The sequence below is a fragment of the Neopelma chrysocephalum genome, unplaced genomic scaffold (assembly GCF_003984885.1).
Source record: "Neopelma chrysocephalum unplaced genomic scaffold, ASM398488v2 Primary Assembly neopelma1_97116, whole genome shotgun sequence".
In the NCBI taxonomy this organism is placed as follows: domain Eukaryota; kingdom Metazoa; phylum Chordata; class Aves; order Passeriformes; family Pipridae; genus Neopelma; species Neopelma chrysocephalum.
The window spans coordinates 488,885-510,130 of NW_020925758.1; positions in this window are offsets into that span (position 1 = coordinate 488,885).

A 21,246-nucleotide genomic window follows, 5' to 3' on the forward strand; every position below is an offset into this window, starting at 1 on the left:
TAAATTATTTTGTAAAGAGGTTATTGAATTGTAGCAAACATATTTTTTGATATTTTGAGAGATTATGTCACTGGAATACGGTTATGCAATTACAATATTCTTCCTTTTCCCAATTGTCTGGTTTTGGATGCCATCAGTTTTGTGGCGAAGTACATATTTGGTGTGACATGTAGAACTGTGCTATAATTCTTGTTTAATCTGAAAGCAATTAGAATGATACCTGTAATTTTTAAAATACCATCACAGTTGGTACCTGAGACATAGGCAAGGCATGTAGAACAGCACTTTCTTGCATAACAGAACAATAAAGATGCTACTGTTTTCTCCTTTCTGCACATGGATTCTCTGGTAACTAATGCAGAGTGTCTTTTCTTTATTTAACCTCACATTTTTCATCAAAAAGCTAGAAACTGCATTTGTTTAGAAACCTCTCTTTATTAAATTGGGTTGACTAGAAAATACCCAGTTCAAAAGCTATTGGAAAGAGAAGTACATAGTTACACCTATGCAACTGTAGTACAATAAAACACTCTCTCCCTCGGGATACTAGGCTAAAGAGGATAATGCTCTTCCCCAAAATTTTGTAGTCTGAGGTTGAAAAGGTGTTACCTAACTAATACAATTGGAAGAACAAAGAAGATAAAGACAGAAACTATATGAAGAAAAGAATTTTGATATATAAATCAATTGCCGACATGCCATTGCATAGTTTTTAATCAGAAAATGTTGGGTTTGAAGTGCTTAAGCAAATATCCACATTTCTCAAAGAGTCTCTGAAGAAGCACGCATTTATTGTATTCTTTTTCTGCTATTCACATGCAAAAATAACACTGAACAACTGCAGCTTACAGCCTCCACGTTTGAAGTTCCACTCTGCTAAGTACAATAATTCATAAAATAAAGGTATCAAAATAGGATTTCTGGTTGCATCTTTATTCTTCTGCAAATACAATATTTAATGCAAATACAATATATGGAAGATGATTTACCCTTCTTCATTATTGCAATCATAATGCAAATGGAATACAATATTTCAGCGAATATCTATTTGTTCAAGTTAGCAAGAAAAAGGTCGATAATTATTTGAACATGGTAATAAAATGAAAAATGAAAGTGTTTTGTAATGGATTATTACATTTTATGACCATACATTTATTTTACATATTTCAAATATTTTCATCCCTACTGTGTGTAAGGAAAAAAACCTATGAGGGTACTAATTTTAAGATGGAGTCAGGTGCAGACAATCAGCTTAACAAAACAAAAAATAAATATGAATTTTCTTGGGTTTCACGGGTTTGTAGTTAGGATAGACTGAGTGGACAATCTAATGCAAGTACTTCCTTGGGGTGAACGTCGGCGGAAAAGAAAAGCTGTTATTTTACATGGGATCAAATTCAAAGTGATCCTGAGTTTCAGTCTCTCTTAGTGTGGATAATCATTAAAACCAGAGACCACTGAATCAATGTCAGTATAAACACATACTACAGCAGTAAAACCAATCAAATTGTACCCTCATATGGAGATTGCTTTTGCCCAGTTTCCCAGAGCAATATCTGAAGCATTGTCTCAAGCATAGCAGGCTGAGTGCAGAATAAATTGGTTGGTTGATGCGTCTTTGAGTCAGACAAGTCCATATACAGCTTTCCCGAGAGCTTGGAGCTACAGGAGCAACATCTCTCAGCCCATTCCCATAGAACACAGAGATGGGAACTTCTCCCTCCATTATTGAAAGCTGGAGTGTTCTCAGAGCAACTAGGGACTTGTGGCAGTAATGGAACCAAGATCCAGGGTGAATACAACCCCCTGCTACAGGGACAGACAGTGTCATGGAATCATAGAATATCCTGAGTTGGAAGGGGCCCACAAGGATCATCCAGTCCAACTCCTAGCCCTGCACAGGACAGCCCCAGCAATCCCACCATGTGCCTGAGAGAGTTATCCTAAAGCTTCTTGGTCTGTGACTGCTTCCCTGGGGAAAGGGAAGAATCATAGAATATGTGTCTACAGCCCCTAAACTCTCCAGAAGGAGTCACAGGAAGGAAATAGAAAACCAATGTACTAACTGTATCTGTAACTAGTAAATGAGTTTTTAAGAGAGTTAAGGACTCAGCTCAGGTTTAGTCAGTGTTGTTAACCTATTTAGTTTCTTCCTAGGCACTTAGGGGAAAAAAAAATAAAAATAAGGAGCACTGGAAAGATCTAGAATTGCACTGCAACTTTAAAAATATTTGTCACATGTTTATTAATCTTCATGCTTTTAAGTAGCAGGTAAAATAAGTAAAACCAGGTAAAAAACTTCAAGGCCAGGTTGGACAGGGCTTGGAGCAACCTGGTCTAGTAGAAGGTGTCCCTGCCCACAACAGGGTGTTGGAATGAGATGATCTTTAAGGTCCCTTCCAACTTAAACCACTCTATGACTCTATAATTTGTCATTCCTCTGAGAAGCATAAAGTTGCAGTATTTAATTTTTCCAATACCCTGCTCATTCTTCTTGGGTTTTATTGTCTCAGTTTGAATAAATGCTGATGAATGTCTTTCAGTAGGAAAAGGGTCCTTGAACCAGCCAGCTTACCCCGTGTTTTTATTACATCAACGTGGTTTTTGTGCATTCCTGATGTTTATCCTGTTCCTGTAGGTGTTTTATTGTGGCCACTGGCAAACAGAAGGGTTCAGGAAATGCAGGTTTGGTTTCATCCTGTGCCCTGTGCTGGAGTTCTTAGGAGCCAGCTTTGTGTTGTGAGAATAATGATACAATTAGATATGACAAAATAAGGAATTGGACTCAAAAGTAAGACCCTGGTAGAATGGTACCACCATAGCTGAGAGTCTAGAGGTTATCTTATTTAATAACCTAATCCCAGAAGCCATCTTCTTCGTGATACTATGAGACTTATTTGTCTAGAATAAAAATACACACATTACAAAACTGATTTAATTATTTCCTATAATCATAAAATCTCTCAATTTGGAAGGGACACATGAGGATCACCAAGTCGAACTTCCTATCATAATGTTATACCCACCTCCATTATTATTATAGCCACCCTCTACAGAGAAACCTACCCATTTCTTGGGATTTCTTGGCATTTCTTGGCATTTCTTGGAGTAAGAAGTTACCCGACTTTAACTTTTCCTACAGTAATTTTCTCTTCATTCCTTTTCCACAAGTGTGAAAGAACATCTGCTGCCTGATAGAATTATTTTAATTGTTTGCATGCTATAAAAATGTTTAAAGCAATTTTAATTTTAACAGTAAATAGGTTTTATTGCCAAGTTATACTTGTGCTTATAGCTATAAGATGGCAACGGGTGGTTAAAAGTATATTTGATTTTGTACTATTATTTCTCCTGTATCCACTGGATAATCAATGAAGTGATACTTTTTTGCCCTCAGGAACAAAAAAAAAAAAGAAATGCTAATGGAAGCAATTAAAATATATGAATAATAGTGACACCTCTTTATTATCTTTCAGGTGCACTCAGACTTGCCCAACACATTAAGTGGTAATGATGCAGATATAGTTATTTTCCAGTTGACATGATTAGTTCAGTGGCACAGACACATTTATCTTGTGCTTTGAAGCCCTTCACATTAAGCTATTGGATCTGGGAAATAAAGTAAATAGATATATGAAATGACCTCATCCTAATATTGAAAGACATGGGTAAGAATGGCATTTCCATGGTCTACAACACTACTCAAAGTTATATGAGTTTTTCTTGGCTCTCTGTTGTGTTCCATAGGCTCAGGAATTTCAGACAGGAATGGTGTACAGACATCTATGGCCACAGGCACAAAGTGTTAACCTTTGTGTGATCTTTGTGTTAACCATGTTTACATCCTAAAAATGTCCTTGTGCTTACAAGACATCCACTGTACATTGAAAGAAGATGCTCCTTAGTCTCTCTTGAGTCTTGTGATGCTGATGTCTTCATCTGAGTTTGGGTTTTTTTCAGCTCCTACAGTATTTGTGCTGGCTGGAGAGGTACTGCATAGTAAGCCCTTTCAAGGAATGTAAATGCTGTCAGGAATCCATTTGGCATCTGGACAGGATCTTTTAAAAATCAAATACATTTCTGTGGTGTACATCTAAGACCAACACTCACTGAAACGTAGAAGAGTTATGAAGTGTTGCAAGTCACAATATTAATAATTATATTAGTAACAATAAACTGAGAGTCTGAATAGAAATTAAAGATGGGCATAAAACAGCATAATAGACTTGACTGAAGATGGCCTTGACATTCCTCTCTTTTGTATAACTGTTAAGTCTGTATAGCTCCTGTATGGACTCTAGACTATTCACAAAATCACAGAATCAATTGGGTTGGAAAAGACCTCTGAGATCATTGAGTCCAACCTATGACCAAACACCACTATGTCAACTAGATCATGGCACTGAGTGCTACGTCCAGTCCTTTCTTAAACACCCCTGGGAATGGTGACTCCACCAACTCCCTGGGGCAGCCCATCCCAATACCTATTCAGAACTTCTGTAAAGAAATTCTTTCTAATGTCCAACCTAAACCTCCTCTGGTGCAGCTTAAAACTATGTCCTCTTGTCCTGCCACCAGTTGCCTGGAAGAAGAGATCGATCCCAACCTGGCTACACCCTCCTTTCAGGGAGTCATAGAGAATTATAAGGGCACTCCTGAGCCTCCTTTTCTCCAGGCTAAACATACCCAGCTGCCTCAGCCCCTTCTCATAAGACTTGTGCTCTAGATACTTCACCAGCTTTGTTGCCCTTCTCTGGACTTGCTCCAGCACTTCAAGGTCCTTCCTGAACTGAGGGCCCCAAAACTGGACACAGCATTTGAGGTGCAGCCTCAGCAGTGCCCAGCACAGGGGATGGTCACAGCCCTGGTACTGCTGCCACACCGTTTCTGATGCAAGTCAGGATGTTCTTGGCCTTCTTGCCCACCTGGGCTCATGTTCAGCTGGCTATCAAACAGCACCCCTATGTTCTTTTCTCCTGGGCAACTTTCCAGCCATACTGCCCCAAATCTGTAGCTCTGTGTGGGGTTACTGTGACCAAAATGTAGGACTCAACACTTGGTCTTGTTGAACCTCAATCTGATTGATTTACTAGAATTGTGGGCCTTGGTAGGGACCAAAATGCAGCCGCTATTTCAAGCATTCATGATAAAGAACTTTGTCCCACTAAACAAAACTTCGACAGTTCAGGCACGGCTTAAACTCTATACCTAAGTTTATGTTGTTAAATTGTAACAGCAATGAAATGGGAGACTGAAGGACTCCAAAGTACTGGGCATGCACAAGATGTGTAGTGACAAGCCAAGGGGGAGTGGCTTCCAACTGATAGTAGGTTTAGATTAGATATTAGGAAAAAACTCTTGACTGTGAGGATGGTGAGGCCCTAGCACAGGTCACCAGAGAAGCTGTGGCTGTCCCATCCTTGGAAGTGTTCAAGGCCAGGCTGGACAGGACTTGGAGCAATCTAGCCTAGCAGAAGGTGTCCCTGCCTATGGCAGGGGTTTGGGACAAGATGATTTTTAAGGCCCCTTCCAACCCAAATAATTCTATAATTCTATGACTGGTAAAATGAAAAAAAACCCAATGGTATTGTTACCTAAGAAAGAGAATTGCTAGCTTTTAAGGATCCTTCTAGGATGATACACACTATCTTCACTATTTTCTGTGCACATTAAACACTCCACCTACGGAGAAATGGTGCCTTCTTTCCAAAAGGTGACTGGAGCCTATTAATATGTACCATGAGTCTTTATGGTGGAAGTTATTAAGGGCCCCCACCCGTTAAAGGAAGGAACTGGGCAATAGCATTGCTCCATCTAGTTTAGATGTTGTGCTGTTCATTGGAAATATGACCCCTTTTATACACTAGATAACTGCCTGTATTTCTGAGCATTCATCAACTATCATCATGTAATTTATTTTATTCACCTCATTATTATTACTTGCGGCACCTGCATAAAAGGTGCTTTTACTGTGCTCAAATATTTACTTTGTTAGCTTGGTTGGCCTATATGAGCAAAAGTTTACTCTTTGATCATGCTGAAACACCGAGCCTCCTTCTATGCCTTCCGTGTGATCAGCCAGTCAATCAATAAGAAGGTATAGGGGTTTCCCCTTATTTTTGTAGTGCTTAAACACTACATTGCATGGCAACTATTGCCCAGCAGTTGGAGCTGGACAAAGAAATAATACATTTCTTATTTTGAAAAATCGCAAAAGAAAGCTTCCTCCAAATGGTATCAAGATACTTGACTGAAGAAAAGGCTGATAATGTTGGTTTAACAAAATTACACACTTTATTTAGTCCATAAAAATGAACATTTATTAATCAGGATGAGCACTTAAAGCTGAACAGATGGACAATTTAAATTTTTTTAGGCAGCTGATCAGGTAAATCCAGATGTCAGTAGCTTGGAAGCACAACTCTAGTAAACTTGAAAATTAAACAGAAAGTGTCTAAGAACAGAAAAGATCAACAAATGAAATTAATGCCATGTTTTAGTAAGAGGGATAAGAATCACAGAAAAATAGGTAGCTTAAGGTTAAAAGCTACCTGCTGGTTACCTCTTGGGTGCAGTATCCAGAGCTATAACCTCAGAAGATGTTTAGGGACTTCCCAAGGATGCACCTTCAGCTAAATTCTGTGTTCCTATTAAATCATTTTTTCAGGGGAAAAAAACAATCCAGCAAACAACAAACCTTTTTTGATTTCAATAAGTGGTTTATGTAAATGCTCAAGAGGTACAAGGGCTACTACGATGCTTTTGGAGAAAACACGACAAATATGATACAGTGATCTATACCACTTACTGAAAACTGAGCCCCTCTCACTCTATCTCTGAATCATGTTTGGGTTTCTCCAGAAAAGAAATAATTGGAACAGGCCAAAACCATGCAAGGTAATGGGCTAATTGTTAACTGATGTGCATGGTTAAGGCTGGGGCTTAAAACATGACTTCAGCTCTTCTACCTTCTTCTTTGACATACCTGAGAGCTCTGAATAATCTCTGAAGCAAGCAGAAAACCAAAATTAACAAAAACAAAACAAAACAAAAACCCAAACAAACAAACAAAAACCCCAAACCAATCAACCAACTAACCAAAAAAAAAAAAAAATACAAACACCAAAAAGCCCCCAATTCCACTTCAAGTTCTGAGGTTGTAGTTGAACATAGTATGAGAGGTCATGATTATGAATTCCTATGTCCTTTTGTGAGGTTTTTTTTTTTTGATACAGATGATGGAGTGAAATGGATTTGATCCCTGACACATAACTTAAAACCTTGTAACTTAAAAATTTGAAGTAGACTGAAGAAGAAACAGTTAAAAGTCAACTCTATATTTGAGTTACGCTAGATTTATTTTTTATTGCTTTTCTTTTTTTTTTTACCTTAGTAGCTTCTGAATAAGAAATGTGAGGATCAGATATGAAGATGTCTGACCACTCAGGCTCCTTCAAGCTGTATACAGGCTTTTACCACTTACCTGAATGTTTAGCTCTGTTTCTCCTTTCAATAAGCAAACTGTCAGTGAAGCCGTCCAGTCAAATAGCTTAGGCAAGATTTATGTAAGGTGTCAATTTTTGCGCAGCTGTTATAGCTGGCAAATAAAAATGAGATTCCCTGTAATTGAAAAGGATGGCTAGGATTTTTAAAAAGCAAGACCATAAATGTCAGTAAACTGCATTTTTTTCCTTTTCAGATGTTGTGTTTTGCTGACATTCAAGCCCTATGGTTTGCCATGAGAGGATTCACTTGACTGAACATAGACCTCTGTGTTGTATAGGTTTATGTTTGAGCTAGTTAACTTATCTAATTATAGATGAAGGTGAGAAATAAGAAGCTCTGGAAGAAAATCAGTGTTTTATCCCAAATCTCAGCCCTTGTTTCCTTTATCTCTTTCCATTTTCCTGTCTCTTTATTCCTCTTAGCTCAAAGTCAATGTTACACTTCACATGACTGACTGAAAAGAGATCTCATTTCCCAGGGGAAGGAGGGAGAAGGATAAACGCATAAGAGGGGATGGGAAAGGGAGAAAGTTTTCTAGTAGCTTCCTATATTTTCCTCTCTTTGCCAGGATTGAAAATCTACTCTCTCCAAATTACAATCTGTCGAAGGAATGGGTCTCATTTTAAGAACAAATGTTTTAACTCATATTAATTTTTAGATAGCTGTAACACTGTGCACAGTCTCACTTTGTCATAATTTTGTCTCCTTTCTTTATACCTTCTCTTTGTTGCTGCCTTTTATTAAATGTGAGTATGCTTACACATCTTACATGTGAGTTAACAAAATCTGCAGAAACTCCAGATACCAGAGGAACCTTTTATTCCGAAGGCTGAACAAAGCCAACCACTACAATCCCACTGCTCCCTGCCAAAGCTGTAGTGGCAACATTCAGGAGAGTCTTCCTTGATGCACATCCAGTTGTCTGGAGAACTGGAGCAGTTGGATGCTGACTCAGGTGGAGGTTTAGGAAACTCCACAATTTACAGTAGCTCTCATAAATTATACCCTCTTTTTCAAGGCTGACAACAATCTGGGATCCTGTAACAGGACTGAAGGCTCAAGAGTAAAAAGGCTCAAGAATTTTTCACCTTGGGTTCATTTTTATGTGTGACTTCACACAAATGAGGAACGACTTTACAAACAGGGAAAACACCCTTGGGTTTGTAGCTGAGCACGGGCTTGCAGAACACGGTGAGAGGGTGTTGTCAGAGTTATGAAAACATGAAAAGCCTCTCCCTAGCTACCAAAAGGAAAAGAGATGGTCAGATCTCCAACTCTACACTCTTATTTCCAAGTCCGTTCAAAACAAATATATTGTTTTTATTAAATGACTGCACAAATATATCACACGTTTATAAGATATTGTAGAGACTGTTGAGTACAGTTGAGTGTAATTTGTCCCAGCAGGTGAAGTTAGTACTGAATTCTCATTCAGTCCAAACACTTTTCTTTCCAAACTTTCTGAATGTTCTCAGCAAGCAGAATCTTACAGTAGCTTCCAGTAGACCAGATGAGCTTCCCATACATGGGTCAACACTTTTAGTTTCTCAAGTCTGCACTGTGTCAGGCAAATGGACACATCTAAAATTAAAGACATTCAAAACAGGTTGATTTTTGTATGCCAGACCCCTTCTAGTCTTTTAATGATTTTTTGTTTCATTTAATTCCATTAATTTTCTCTTCCTTTATGATATTTTATTATATTGCTTAGGAGTTTTAGCTTGTTTTTTCATAGTGGTAAAATCTAAAATGAAATGCTAAGTTTTCTGTTGGTAGGACAAAATAACTCAAATAAATTGTGACAATAGATGAAAAAAAGAAATAAATAAATATTCATGAGCATTTTAAAATTTGAATTTAGAAGAAATAAATATAGTACATCGCTTTGGGAAAAATATGCAAATACTAAGGAAACAATTATTAATGTTCTGGTTATATATTCCTACTTTTGTGATTCTTTGTTTAAGAAGTTGCACAGAGTTTCTATTGCTCATGCATAATAAAATCCCACATTTTAGAACATCTGGATTTTATTTTTTTGAGAAGGAAAAAAGCACAACTCATAATAGCAATTATGGAGAAATGTGGAAGCAGTCCACACATATCTGCTTAAAAATCAAGAAATCACACTGAGAAATAAACTTGATGGTAATTTCTGACCCATCTGTTTCCCATAATTGGGTAATAATGTATGCATTTTGCTTCTGAAAGAATCCCCCTGGGAGTACTTCATCTGCCTCAAATGACCATCCACAGCCCACGCTCACCCTGCAGCAGTTTGATGGGGCACACGTGCTGTCCTTCTGACTGAGGGAAAATGAGGCTGCCCATGTCTTTGGGTTGAAGGAGAAAAAAAAAAACCCTCTCAAAGTTGGAGGTGTGATAAGGCAGAGGCTCCGAGGTAATGGAGCTCTTGTGCCATATGAAAGAGCAGGGCAAAATCTGGGCTCTAATTGGGGAAGGCATTGTTGGTGTACAGACAGTGAGCTTCACTTATAAGCAGAAGCATGGATAATTTCTTTATTTTGACCCATGCATCTGTTTCTATGTGTTTTTGTGACAAAATACTGAATTTATACAAACCAACCACGTCAACAGGTTATATAGTCTACAGAAGATGTGACAAACAAATAAATATGAATGTGTATGTTTGTCTCAAAAAGAGAGTGAAAAGTCCCTTTTCATAGTTAGCTGAGTTCTTAGAATAAGAGAATTTGTGGACTCCTCATCCCTGGAAGTGTTCAAGAGCAGATTGGATGGGGCCTTGAGTGCTGACCAAGTGGCAGGTTCCATTCCCATGACAGCAAGGTTGAAACTCGATGGCCTTTAACATCTCTTCCAACCCAAACTATTCTGTGATTCCATGATTTTGTGAAATGAGAGGAGAAATAAATTATAGTCTTTCTCATAAATATGGATATTTCTTTGAATAATTATCTTGAGCAAGGAGGATTACAAGAATCATGTTTATGGCACTGCTTCATGTTTATACCCATATGAGCTCTTTTAAAGAAATATTGCAAAACTATTTATTCTCTACTTGTCTGTAGGATCTGATAAATACACTAAAGATGTCAGTGGATGTGCACAATCAAAGGCAAAGATGTTAGAAGAATATAAATTCCCAAATACTGTTCCACTTCTTGCTTTCTGGCTCCCTACTCTCTGTTTCATGGCAGAAACAGCTTTTCACCTGGTCAAGGGTGTAGGTTTTGGTGCCTTCCACAGAATCTTGTTTCTGAAAAAAAATTGGTACATGTCTATGTGCTTTCAAAAGCAGAAGTGAAGACATGTATTTTTAAAGGTAGTAAATATTTTAAGAATGTTAATAACGCTTAGAGTTACTTTGTAAAATATGATAGGTTTTTTTGAAGACATTTTTCAAGTTTTTTGATAATCTGTGAAGTTCAGCCCTACACCATGAACACAAGGTCTGATTTTGGTCAAGAAATTTTGCATTTAGAGCACAGCTGGGAGAAAAACTTACTTCGTTATTGTAAAATCATAAAATCAGAGAATGATTTGGGTTGAAAGGGACCTTAAGTATCATTTAGTTCCAACCTCCCTGTCACGGGCAGGGACACCTTTGTTGTTAACATTTAGACGAAATATTTTGACAAAAAAGAGATTACTCCCAGTTCATATCCATGTCATGACTTTGACATCGAGGAGTAACTGTACACTTTTGCCAGTCTTTCCTTAAGACTTGAGAGTGGAATGCTCTCCAGTCTTTTTTTCTCATAAGTCCTTGCAATATGATTAAGCTGAATGATACACATTTACAGACTATCTTAAATTAAAAATAAATAAATAAATAAAAATCATAGTTACTGCATAGTCAGTATTTTTTCTTCTTTATTTTGGATGTCATCACGATGTTTAGCCAGTCCTTCAGTAATGGTATGAGACGGAAATTCATCTGTACATGAAGTTAAGAGCCATGTGTCCAAAGCAAGGTGTTTGATACCAGCAGATAGCAGTCATTAAACATGAAGTGAACTCCCTGTAGATGTAACACACATTTCAGAAAGCAGGGACTTGATGGAGCATTTTTCCGAATCAGTCTCTTTTTCATACAGTGAAGCCTAATATGAGTTGTCATGTTATATCCAGCAATCTAGGTGATTTGCAAAGGCATTTTATTGTAGAAATGCAACAGAGAAATGCCTTTTTTTTTTCTTTTTTTTTTTTTAATGTTTAAACAGTACTGCTTAGCTTTCCTGGTAATGAACGAGGTCTTGGAAGTCTTGGAAAAACATTGCTATGTTGATGTGATAATTGATGGCCAAGTCAGATAATAGAGTCAGAATGAAATTGAAGATAAGCTTTATCATTCTTCTATCCTCATGGAAAACCATACTTTGAGAGTTTGCCATGAGAGCTTGCATTCCGTTCACTGTAATATAAATATTATAATGCTGAAGTGATTGCTATTAGAAAAGCGAGTTTCATCAACAAAAGATGATCAGCACAACTCTTTTGGCCAGAGGCTATTACAAAGTGAGAGCACAAAGTTTAAGTGAAGATATCTATTTAAGGGTAGAAAAATTCATTTAATAACCCCTAGAATCCTTTTCCCTGCGAGAAATGGCTGGGGAGAAGGTGTTTGTGAAAATGCACGCCAAGTAAACTAGTAAGCATGTAGATGTTTTTAAAACTCTCACTCTGTTGTGCTGACACTCATCATAAAGTTCAAAGACACATTAAAATAGGACACGCTGTTGACACACTTGACCTCAGACCAGGAAGCAGAGGAGGCTCCAGTACACCATATGTTTGTTGTGAAGCCAGCTGAACCTTCTGTTTGCTCACCAGCCAGCAAATGTGCAGCAAATAGACAGTGAAGATTCATGCTGAAGGTACAGGTGTTGCACAGACACTCGTGAATTGCCTTTTCTGAAAACAGTAATTTGTTGGGATCTTAGCATAAGGTAGTGCTGAGTATCCAGTCTTTCCCTATGGGGTGGTCAATCCCTGTCCAGACAGTGACTGGAGTATTTTTTTGCAAGAATCCTTGCAACAGCACCTTCATCTAGATCAGGTGTGGCACCACGTAGCTTTTCCTAACCATCTTTTTGTTCAACTAGACATGAATGCTCCAACTCCCATTTCTGCCATTTGCAAGCACCTTAGTTGTGGAATTTGTGGGTTTAGAAGAATTACAGAGCCGTAGAATAGTTTGGGTTTGAAGGGACATTAAAACTCATCTGATTCCAACCCTCAGCCCCGTCCAAGCTGGCCTTGAACACTTCCAGGGATGGGGCATCCACAGCTTCTGTGGGCAATTTTTATTTTTATTTTTGAATGTATTTGAACATTTTAATGTGCTGCTACTTATGCAGTTGGTTAGAAGTAGTTGTGATTAAGTTACAGTGTTTGATACAGCTTCCTTTACCCTAGTTAGAAGTGACAATATCTGGCATTTCAGAACATTTTCTATTGCTAGAGTGAATCTTATTTTGGTTGGTTTGAATTTATTATGTTATTTAATGAAATTAATAACACAGATGTGTCAGTTGTACAGCTCAAGTGTGTTTATATATTTTTCTCTTTCACTTAAACTCCAGTGTTTATCTCGGCTGCCTTACTCTATTTTACAGGAATATAATTAACAATATGAACTAACCAACTAATCTGCTTAAACAGTTCTATTTTTCTTAGAATGCTGAATTAAAAATTCTACATAATCATCTGGGATCAAAGCAAAGGAGTCTTTCAAGCTCTTCTTGAGACTTGTTTTAGTTTAGGTGAGATTCGAACCAGTCCAGAACTTTCAGTAGGGAATTAAATTCATATCACTGGCTCCCATTTACATCACTGATTCTGCTGGCTAAATAATTTAAAATACAGAAAAAGATTTAGGAGAGGAACCTGAACGTAGTCTTATTTGTCCTGCCACAAGAACCTTAACATGAAATTATCTCTTGTCTCTCCAGTTGTTAGTTTCTTCTAACAGTTTCCAAAGTGAGGCTCATAAAAAAGAGTCTTGAAATTAACTTTTTTCCCTGAGATTGGGAAATAATAGTCCAGGGAGAAGAGAGAAAAAGTTGAAACTATACCAATAATGTGCATTCTGAATTATTTGTCTCACAAAAACTGAAGCTGTGGAGTGGGAACTGCTCCGGAATGATGTGGGTGCTGCTGTGATATCAGACATGCTCTGCAGACACCAACAGGGAATTTTCACAGAGGATTTCAGGTTCCTCTCTGGGAATAAGGGAGCTGTAACTGTCTGTCTTTAGATGAAGTGTCAAAAATTTACCCTATGTTTTAATGGGAGTTCCTGATGTATCACGTAAGAAAGTCAGCTAGAGGGTAACCTGATAAGCTATCTTGCATATCCCTTGTAATAGGGATGTATGATAATAAATGTGGATGTATGACAACTAATTAGAGAACTCCCTTGCTGAACAGCTTATCTCTTTATGTTCAGTATCCCCATGCCTCACTCAAATAGTGTATCCCTTTGCTCTCCAAGATAACAAATACAACACAAAAACCCCCTCACAACCTGTTACTTTGACAGTTGTAAAGTTTGAGAAAGAGCTGATTTATCACCTACTGGCTTCTCGTTTCTGAGGCTGTGTGTGAAATCATTCACCGAGTCTAAACAAACTCAGCTCTTGGCTGAACAAGGGAACATGTGATCTGTGTGACTGCTTCTCAGCAGGAAGGTTTGGGATGTGCTGTGAAGTGCACCATTATCCAAAATAAACAGCTGGCTCCATTAGGAGCTAAGAAAGGGGACTGATAACAAGCCTCTTCTCCCTAGGATAATAAACATCTATTGACTTTGCAAGTAATAATTCAGAAAAGCTAAATGGATTCTTGCTATTCACTCAAGATTTGTTTAACGGTAACAACTGAAGATTAGTTGCTAGTCCAAATTGCTGCTAATTGAATCTTGTTCTCTGTGTTTGTTTCTAGCTTTATCTGACTCTTCAGGATTATCTGCAGCTCTGTAAATGTTTTGTGTTAATTTCAGCGGAGTCTCAATAAAATTTGTTGTGTTTCTCAAATCCTTTTCCATTACCTATATGTACTCCGTTCTTTATTCACTGATACTTTAATGAAACTGCCTTAAGGTGGAAATATCAGCATTTCTGACACAAAAACTTGAGGGAGATAGACTGGCTCTGATTTGAAGTCAGATGCCTGATGCAAAGACATACATTTCCTGCAGTTAATCCTGCTGCTGCAGACTAAAATCTATTCTTTCATTTCTCAGACATGCAGAACCAGTGCAAAAGTAACAGTCTCCTGTCTCAAATAATGAACAGAAGAACTGTACTGCTCCAGCAGTCTCAAATGACATGAGATACAAACCAGACAGCCCTAGCTAACAAGGTGAAGGGAAAAAAAAGGTACAATAAGCCGTGGGTCTTCTTGATAATCTATAGCTGATGCAAACTGGCATAGAACTAAAGGGCAGCTTAGGTCAATTAATGTTTGAAGGTGACTCCTACTATTGTCCATAAACAAACAAGCCACATAAACACAATAGTGATTATAGTCTCCTCTTATTCTCAAAAATCACAGCTTCAAATCTCCCAAATCACACTTTATGTTCTCCATTACAGAACTTGCCCATGTGCCCTTTTTGACTTAACACTTTGTTTTGCAGCTGCTCTGTTGCATCAGTAATTTCCAGGATGGAACATGATGCAGTAATTTTCTTCCATTTAATGGAAACTTATCAAGTCTTACTCAAACACAATGCAGAGGGATGATGTAATTCATTGCCCTAGAATTCATGTCATACTCACTGAAAGCTTTTAGCACTGTAAATGTGCAGGCTTTCATTATAGATTTGGGTCATGTTACTCAGGCCTCCTCCTCATCTCCTCAGCTCATCTTTGTGCAGAATATACTTAAGTGCATTACAGTATTTCTCTGTCTAGAATTTGATTTCAGTGATGGACTCTGCTCCTTGGCCTGCAGTTGCATCTTTCTCTTGGATCAGAATGACGGAGAGAAAATTAAACTACTTAAAACAATGAAAGTTAACCCATTCATTGACTCTAAAAATGCTTGCTTGTCTTACTACCTCCAGATACCTTTCACACTTAGAATGATAGTTTATTAGGGAGCCATGAGGATGGGGTAAGAGGAGAAAGGGTTCAGAAAATAGTCTAGGTGTAAAACTGTAGTTTGAACTTGACCATTTTACTGACTGTGAAATGACAGAGGACAGATTGCCTTCTTGTCCCCCACCCAAATAAGGGAACTAAGCAAAAAGCTTTGTCTGGTTTTCTTATGCCTAAGAATGATCAGTCCAATTTTATGTGGAAAGGGAGTTACACAGGATGGGAGAACATCCAATGCTTAATCAAAATGTGACAGTAGGAGTAGCATGTTAGATTAAAAAAAAACACAGCTTGTCAAGGCCTTGGTAACTGTTGATAATTTTTGATATATTAAAGTGACCATGTGATACCCTGAACAGAGTAAACAACATTTATCAGCTTTTAATTGGTAGCCTGACATTAGTTTATTAATTTCCAGCGGTGTATACTACTTTAATTCAGACAGAGAAATAAAGAAAGTGGGAAAAATAACCAGAGTGCATTTACGGTATGATACAATGGTTCTACAGATACAGACACTGTTCTTTTTCTCTGCCACTGGCTTTGTCCTTGAAGCTTAAATTCAATTATACAGATCTTCACAGGAAAAAATCTTGAAGGCAAAGAAAGGCAAACCCTGGAATATGACCTTCTAAGAGATGGGGAGATTTCTACTATCTTCTATCAGGGAATACGAAGGCTGAATTAACACCTGGTTGAGTTCAGGGAGCTAGATCCATCTACAATTATGCAATTTTCCTAAACTGCCTGTTAAGGCTTACACTGCTAGAGAAAAGAAAGAGGTAAGAAAAAATCATTGATTAGAGTCTCTGGCTTTTTCTCTGCTCACTACAATAGAAGCCAAAATGATGCCTTTGAAATAAATGGTTGAATTTTCAGTCACTAAAGGAGAGATGATGCCTACTAATGTAAATTCCTTTATGTGAAGAAAATTTGAGCTCTGTTGTTCTAGGGTGGAGTTTTCCCCGGACAGAAAATGACAAAATCCCAAAGCTGAAAGTAGACATGTTGAGTATATCTCAGTTACACAGAGCAAGAGCTGTCACAGCTACTAAATTCTGTAGCAATGAATGGCCGTCAGAACATACTCCTAAATAGGAAGTTTTTGAAATACTGTATTCCTATTAAAAGTCCAAGAGATTTTTTTCAATTGCATTTCACTGTATTGGAAAAAAAAGGAAGACAGGACTTCAGGATATGTTCCATCAGAGCTTGTGACCTACTTCCCTATTGACAGAGCTGCCAGTTTGAAATGTCCTGCTGGAAATATCCCAGCCAATCCCACCAGGAGGAAAAAGTAGAATAATTTCAAGATAAAGATAGAACAGTCAGAAAAAAAAAAATCTGAAGGTGGAGTGATTGCTTATCTTCATGTTAAATGTTCTAGCCAAAAACCAGTTACTGATTCCTATGCTCATGTCCAGAATGAAATCTAAAGGCCTGTGATTTATGAGAGGTCATATTATACTTAATTTTGGAACTTAAATGTATGAATTAGTATAAAATTCTTATTATTTCATTAAGCTTTCAGTATTCTGTGTGGGGGTTTTTTTAGCTCCTTTGAAAAAGTTACTTTTCCACTTATAGTGAAAATTATATCTTTAATTTTATATGTAAAACTTTCTGTTTATATATGTAAAGCTTTCTGTATTACAAAAATAATTACACAACATGATTGAAAAATTAGTTTCACTACAGTTATAAAGAAAAAAGAAAAACAATTCCATGCAATCATGTTATAGGTAATGTTTTTAGCCTAGCTTAGTGACTAGCATTAATATGCAATCCCTCTTATATTTGTTTTCTTCATCAGAGTCTAGGAGAAATAATTTCTTATAAAAAATAGGATGCAACCAACCCCAAGGAAATTTTTTTGTTTGTTTTCAATTTAAGTTTCATATTAATTACAAAAACAGCGTGAAGTAAATGAGACTCAAATGTCTCATTTTAATTTCTATTTTTTTTGTTGGTTTGTGGGTTTTTTTCTTCAGTGTTCTGGTTTTGCATATTTCTGGGAAACTGTTGCTATTGCATTTGCTCCACTGCTGACTAAAAATATAGCTAGAACTATAGAATTGAAAATGGATACCAATCCTGGGTGCAAGAGTAGGTAATACTGACCCGTGGGAAGTACTGAAGAAAGGATTATACACTATTTTTCTAGTTCTGCCTCTAATTTAATCTTCATCAGGTTTCAGCTTTAAACAAAAGAAAATTATAAGAGCTTCTGTGAAGTCTAAGTGATTAATGACCGTAATCTCTTTGAGATTCTCGGATAAACTTTGCTTAGAAGGCTAAACAAGCCAAAGGTAGCAGCAATACTGGCATTATATCTCATTAATATCTCAGCAGCATTAATTCCAATGGTATTTATTATGATTGCCTTTGCCTGGAATACTGTTTCATTCTTACAAACCGCAGGCTTTGCTATGGACAGGTGCTTTTGAATGGCTACTGTGCAACATCAGATATGCAATTAATATAAGTTGTAATTAACACAAGTCGCCTTGACCTTCTCCTCTAAGTAAGCTGTGTATTAACAGGCAAATCTAGCTGTTTTCAGCAGACATCTCTGCAGCTGGCACATTGTCTGTTCCCCAAGGACGTATGTAAATCCAGAAATGCAAGAAAATCCCTTCTTTTTTTTTTTCCCTTTACACCGCTGTGGTTCAGAGTTGAATACATTGACCTTTTTCGCCTGCATAAACTTTCAGTAGCAAGACACTGAGACAAGCCAGACACCCATTCACTCATCCAGTAAATGTTATTAAGGGGAGAAGAGTGCAGATCACTCGAAAACACAGCGGCCAAAAGTTCAAGGAAGGTGTTTGTGGGGTGTCTACCTCTTTATTTTGGCATACCTGTATTTCATTTTTAGAAGATGCTGAGCACTCATCCGTAGTGCCAAGCAAAATCAGGTGGTAACTCCCCTTGGTCTGATGGCTGTGGTCTTCCCAGTGCAGCCTGGTGTGTGGCTTGCCTCATTTACAACTAAAATGTGCTTGTACGTGTGTTGGGACCCACTCTTGCTCCAGGTCCTTTTCAGCATAGCTGCCTGTTTGTTTCTGGCCTGTACCAATCATAGGTAGGTTTGTTCTGTCCTGAAGTAGATCTTTGCACTTTTCCTCGCTGAACTTCAAGGGTTCTCTGGTGATCTAATCTATAATTTCAGCAAGGTCTCACTGAAGTGGAGATCTGCTGTTCATTTAACATCTCCTTCTCCTAGAGCTTTGAATCATTCAGAAATTTGCTGAGGAATCACAGTTTCTCAACACTGAGGTAGCTGATGAAGATATTGAACAGTATTGGCCCACATATTGATGTCTGTCATGCTCCACTTGTTACCAGCTGCCAAACAGTCTTGGAGTCATTGATCAGCCCTGGGTGAGACCAGCAGTCTGGGCGATTGTCAGCTCATCACAGAGTCTGGACAGCATGTGCTTCTTCAGCTTATCAATGAGGTTTGGGTAGGAGAGTTTTGTGTAAAGTTTTAGCAAAGTAATGATTTATCTCATTCCCTCTACTTTCCCCTCATCCATAAAGTTGATCATAGTCTTTAGGTCTGGAGTGCTCAGCACAAGGAAGACGTGGACATTTTAGAGTGGGTCCAGAGGAGGCCACAAAGATGCTCAGAGGGCTGGAGCACCTCTGCCATGGAGACAAGCTGGGAAAGGTGTGATTGTGTGATTGTTCAGCCTGGAGAAGAGAAAGCTCCCAGGGAAACTTAGAGAAGCCCTTCAGTACTTAAAGGGGGCTGACAAAAAGAGACAGAGTGACTTTTTACACAGATGGACACTGATGGCACAATGGGGGATTATTTTCAACTGAAAGATGAGAGATTTAGATTAGCTATTAGGAAGAAATTATTTCTTATGAAGGTGGTAAGGAACTGGCACAGGTTGCCCAGACAAGCTATGGCTGTCTGATCCCTGGAAGGGCTCAGTGCCAGGTTGGATGGGGCTTGGAGAAACCAGGTGTAGTGGAAGGTCTTCCTCCCAAGGCAGGGGGTTTGAAGTGAGATGGTCTTTAAGGTCCCTTCCAATCCAAGCCTTTATTTGATTCTATGATTTTGTTATGGAAAGAAATCAGATTGATCAAACATAATTTACTATTGTTAAATCTACTACCATTCTCCTTCTTCTTCTTGGAGGACTTGTTTTGTGAGTTTCTCAGAGACCAAGGTGAAGCTGTCATGCCTAGAGCTCCACAAATCATCACTCTAGCCCCCTTTGTAGGTGGGTTCAACACTTGCCTTTCTCCAGTCTTCAGAGACTTCCTTTGAACAATTGAGTGGTCTTATACAGACATCTGAGTTGCATTATTGGTTTTAATCTATTTGGGCATTTACCATCCTGATTTCATCCTTTACTGCCCAATCAATGATTTATACTCTTCCTTCATGTTCTTGTTTCTACCTCCATTTTACTAATAGGTAATTAAGAAACTCTTTGCTTAGCCAAGTAGGTTTCTGTGAACACTTTCAGTCTTCAAGAACAGGATTTTTTTTCCTTAACTATGAAGTCTATTAAACCAAAACCTGTTATCCTGAGGTCTGGTGTCCTCACCCCTCCACCTTTCCTCTGGATGCTAAACTCTGTGACCTTACAAACCCTGAAGCCCTGACTGCCACTTATGATTGCATTCTCCACGTTTCTCCTCTTTTTGTTAGCAACAAGATGAAGTTTTGGATCAACATTTAGTTTAAAATCTCTGCTTTTTACCAAGACTATAAACCTCCTCCTGACTCATTCTTATATACCTCCTACTGCCTTTTTCCTTTCTAGTAAAAACAAATACATAATGAATTTGCTATAAAGAAAAAAAAGTGAGGGCAAACAGGGAAAGATAATGTTCCAAATAATTCTGCCTTTTTTTTCCCGGATATTAACAGATTAGCCTGACACATGTATTTTCTTCTAAGTCCTCATTAATTAAAAGACCTAAAGCTCTTCTACTGATTGGCCTTCTCCATAAATTCACAAATCAGTGCTAATTTTCCTGTTTTCCTTCACAGCAAGAAAATGAAGGCCTTCTGACTTTGCATTATCCTTTTAAAAAGATAGTGTCCAGTGGTCAGTTTCCTGAAGGCTTAAGTAGGGGCTGTGCTAGCAGTGGTCCATTGAAAAATCCTGTGTTGTATGTTCTCATGTGCCTGTAGACCCTTGGGGGTTGCAAGTGAGAGTGCAGCTCTGCTTAGATGACAACTTCAGAGCTCCATGGGCCTCCAGAATGGAGAAATCTAGGAGTCCATGTTTGTACATTGGTTCTATGACATTTATAATGTTACCTTTCCCATATAATACACTTATAAAGTCATTATTTTTGTTTCTGTTATTTTTCATCTGATTCCAATTGCTGTGTTTGAATATTACCACTCAAACATTTATTCCCAGGCCTTCAGTTCTCTACTTTCTTGGTTTGACAAAATGTGGGAAATCTGCCCAGACACGAAGATTACAGAATAAATTAAAATATTTTTCTTCAAATGTTTGAGCAACTGTTACATGGCTACAGAGAAGCATTATTTTTGCTATTTTACACTGTTGTGGCTCGGTGAGACTAGAATGAGATTAGAGGCAAAGGGAAGCAGATTACAAGAAACTAAGTGAAAAAATGGAAATTGGTACATTCCAAACAGATGTCTGTAAAACTT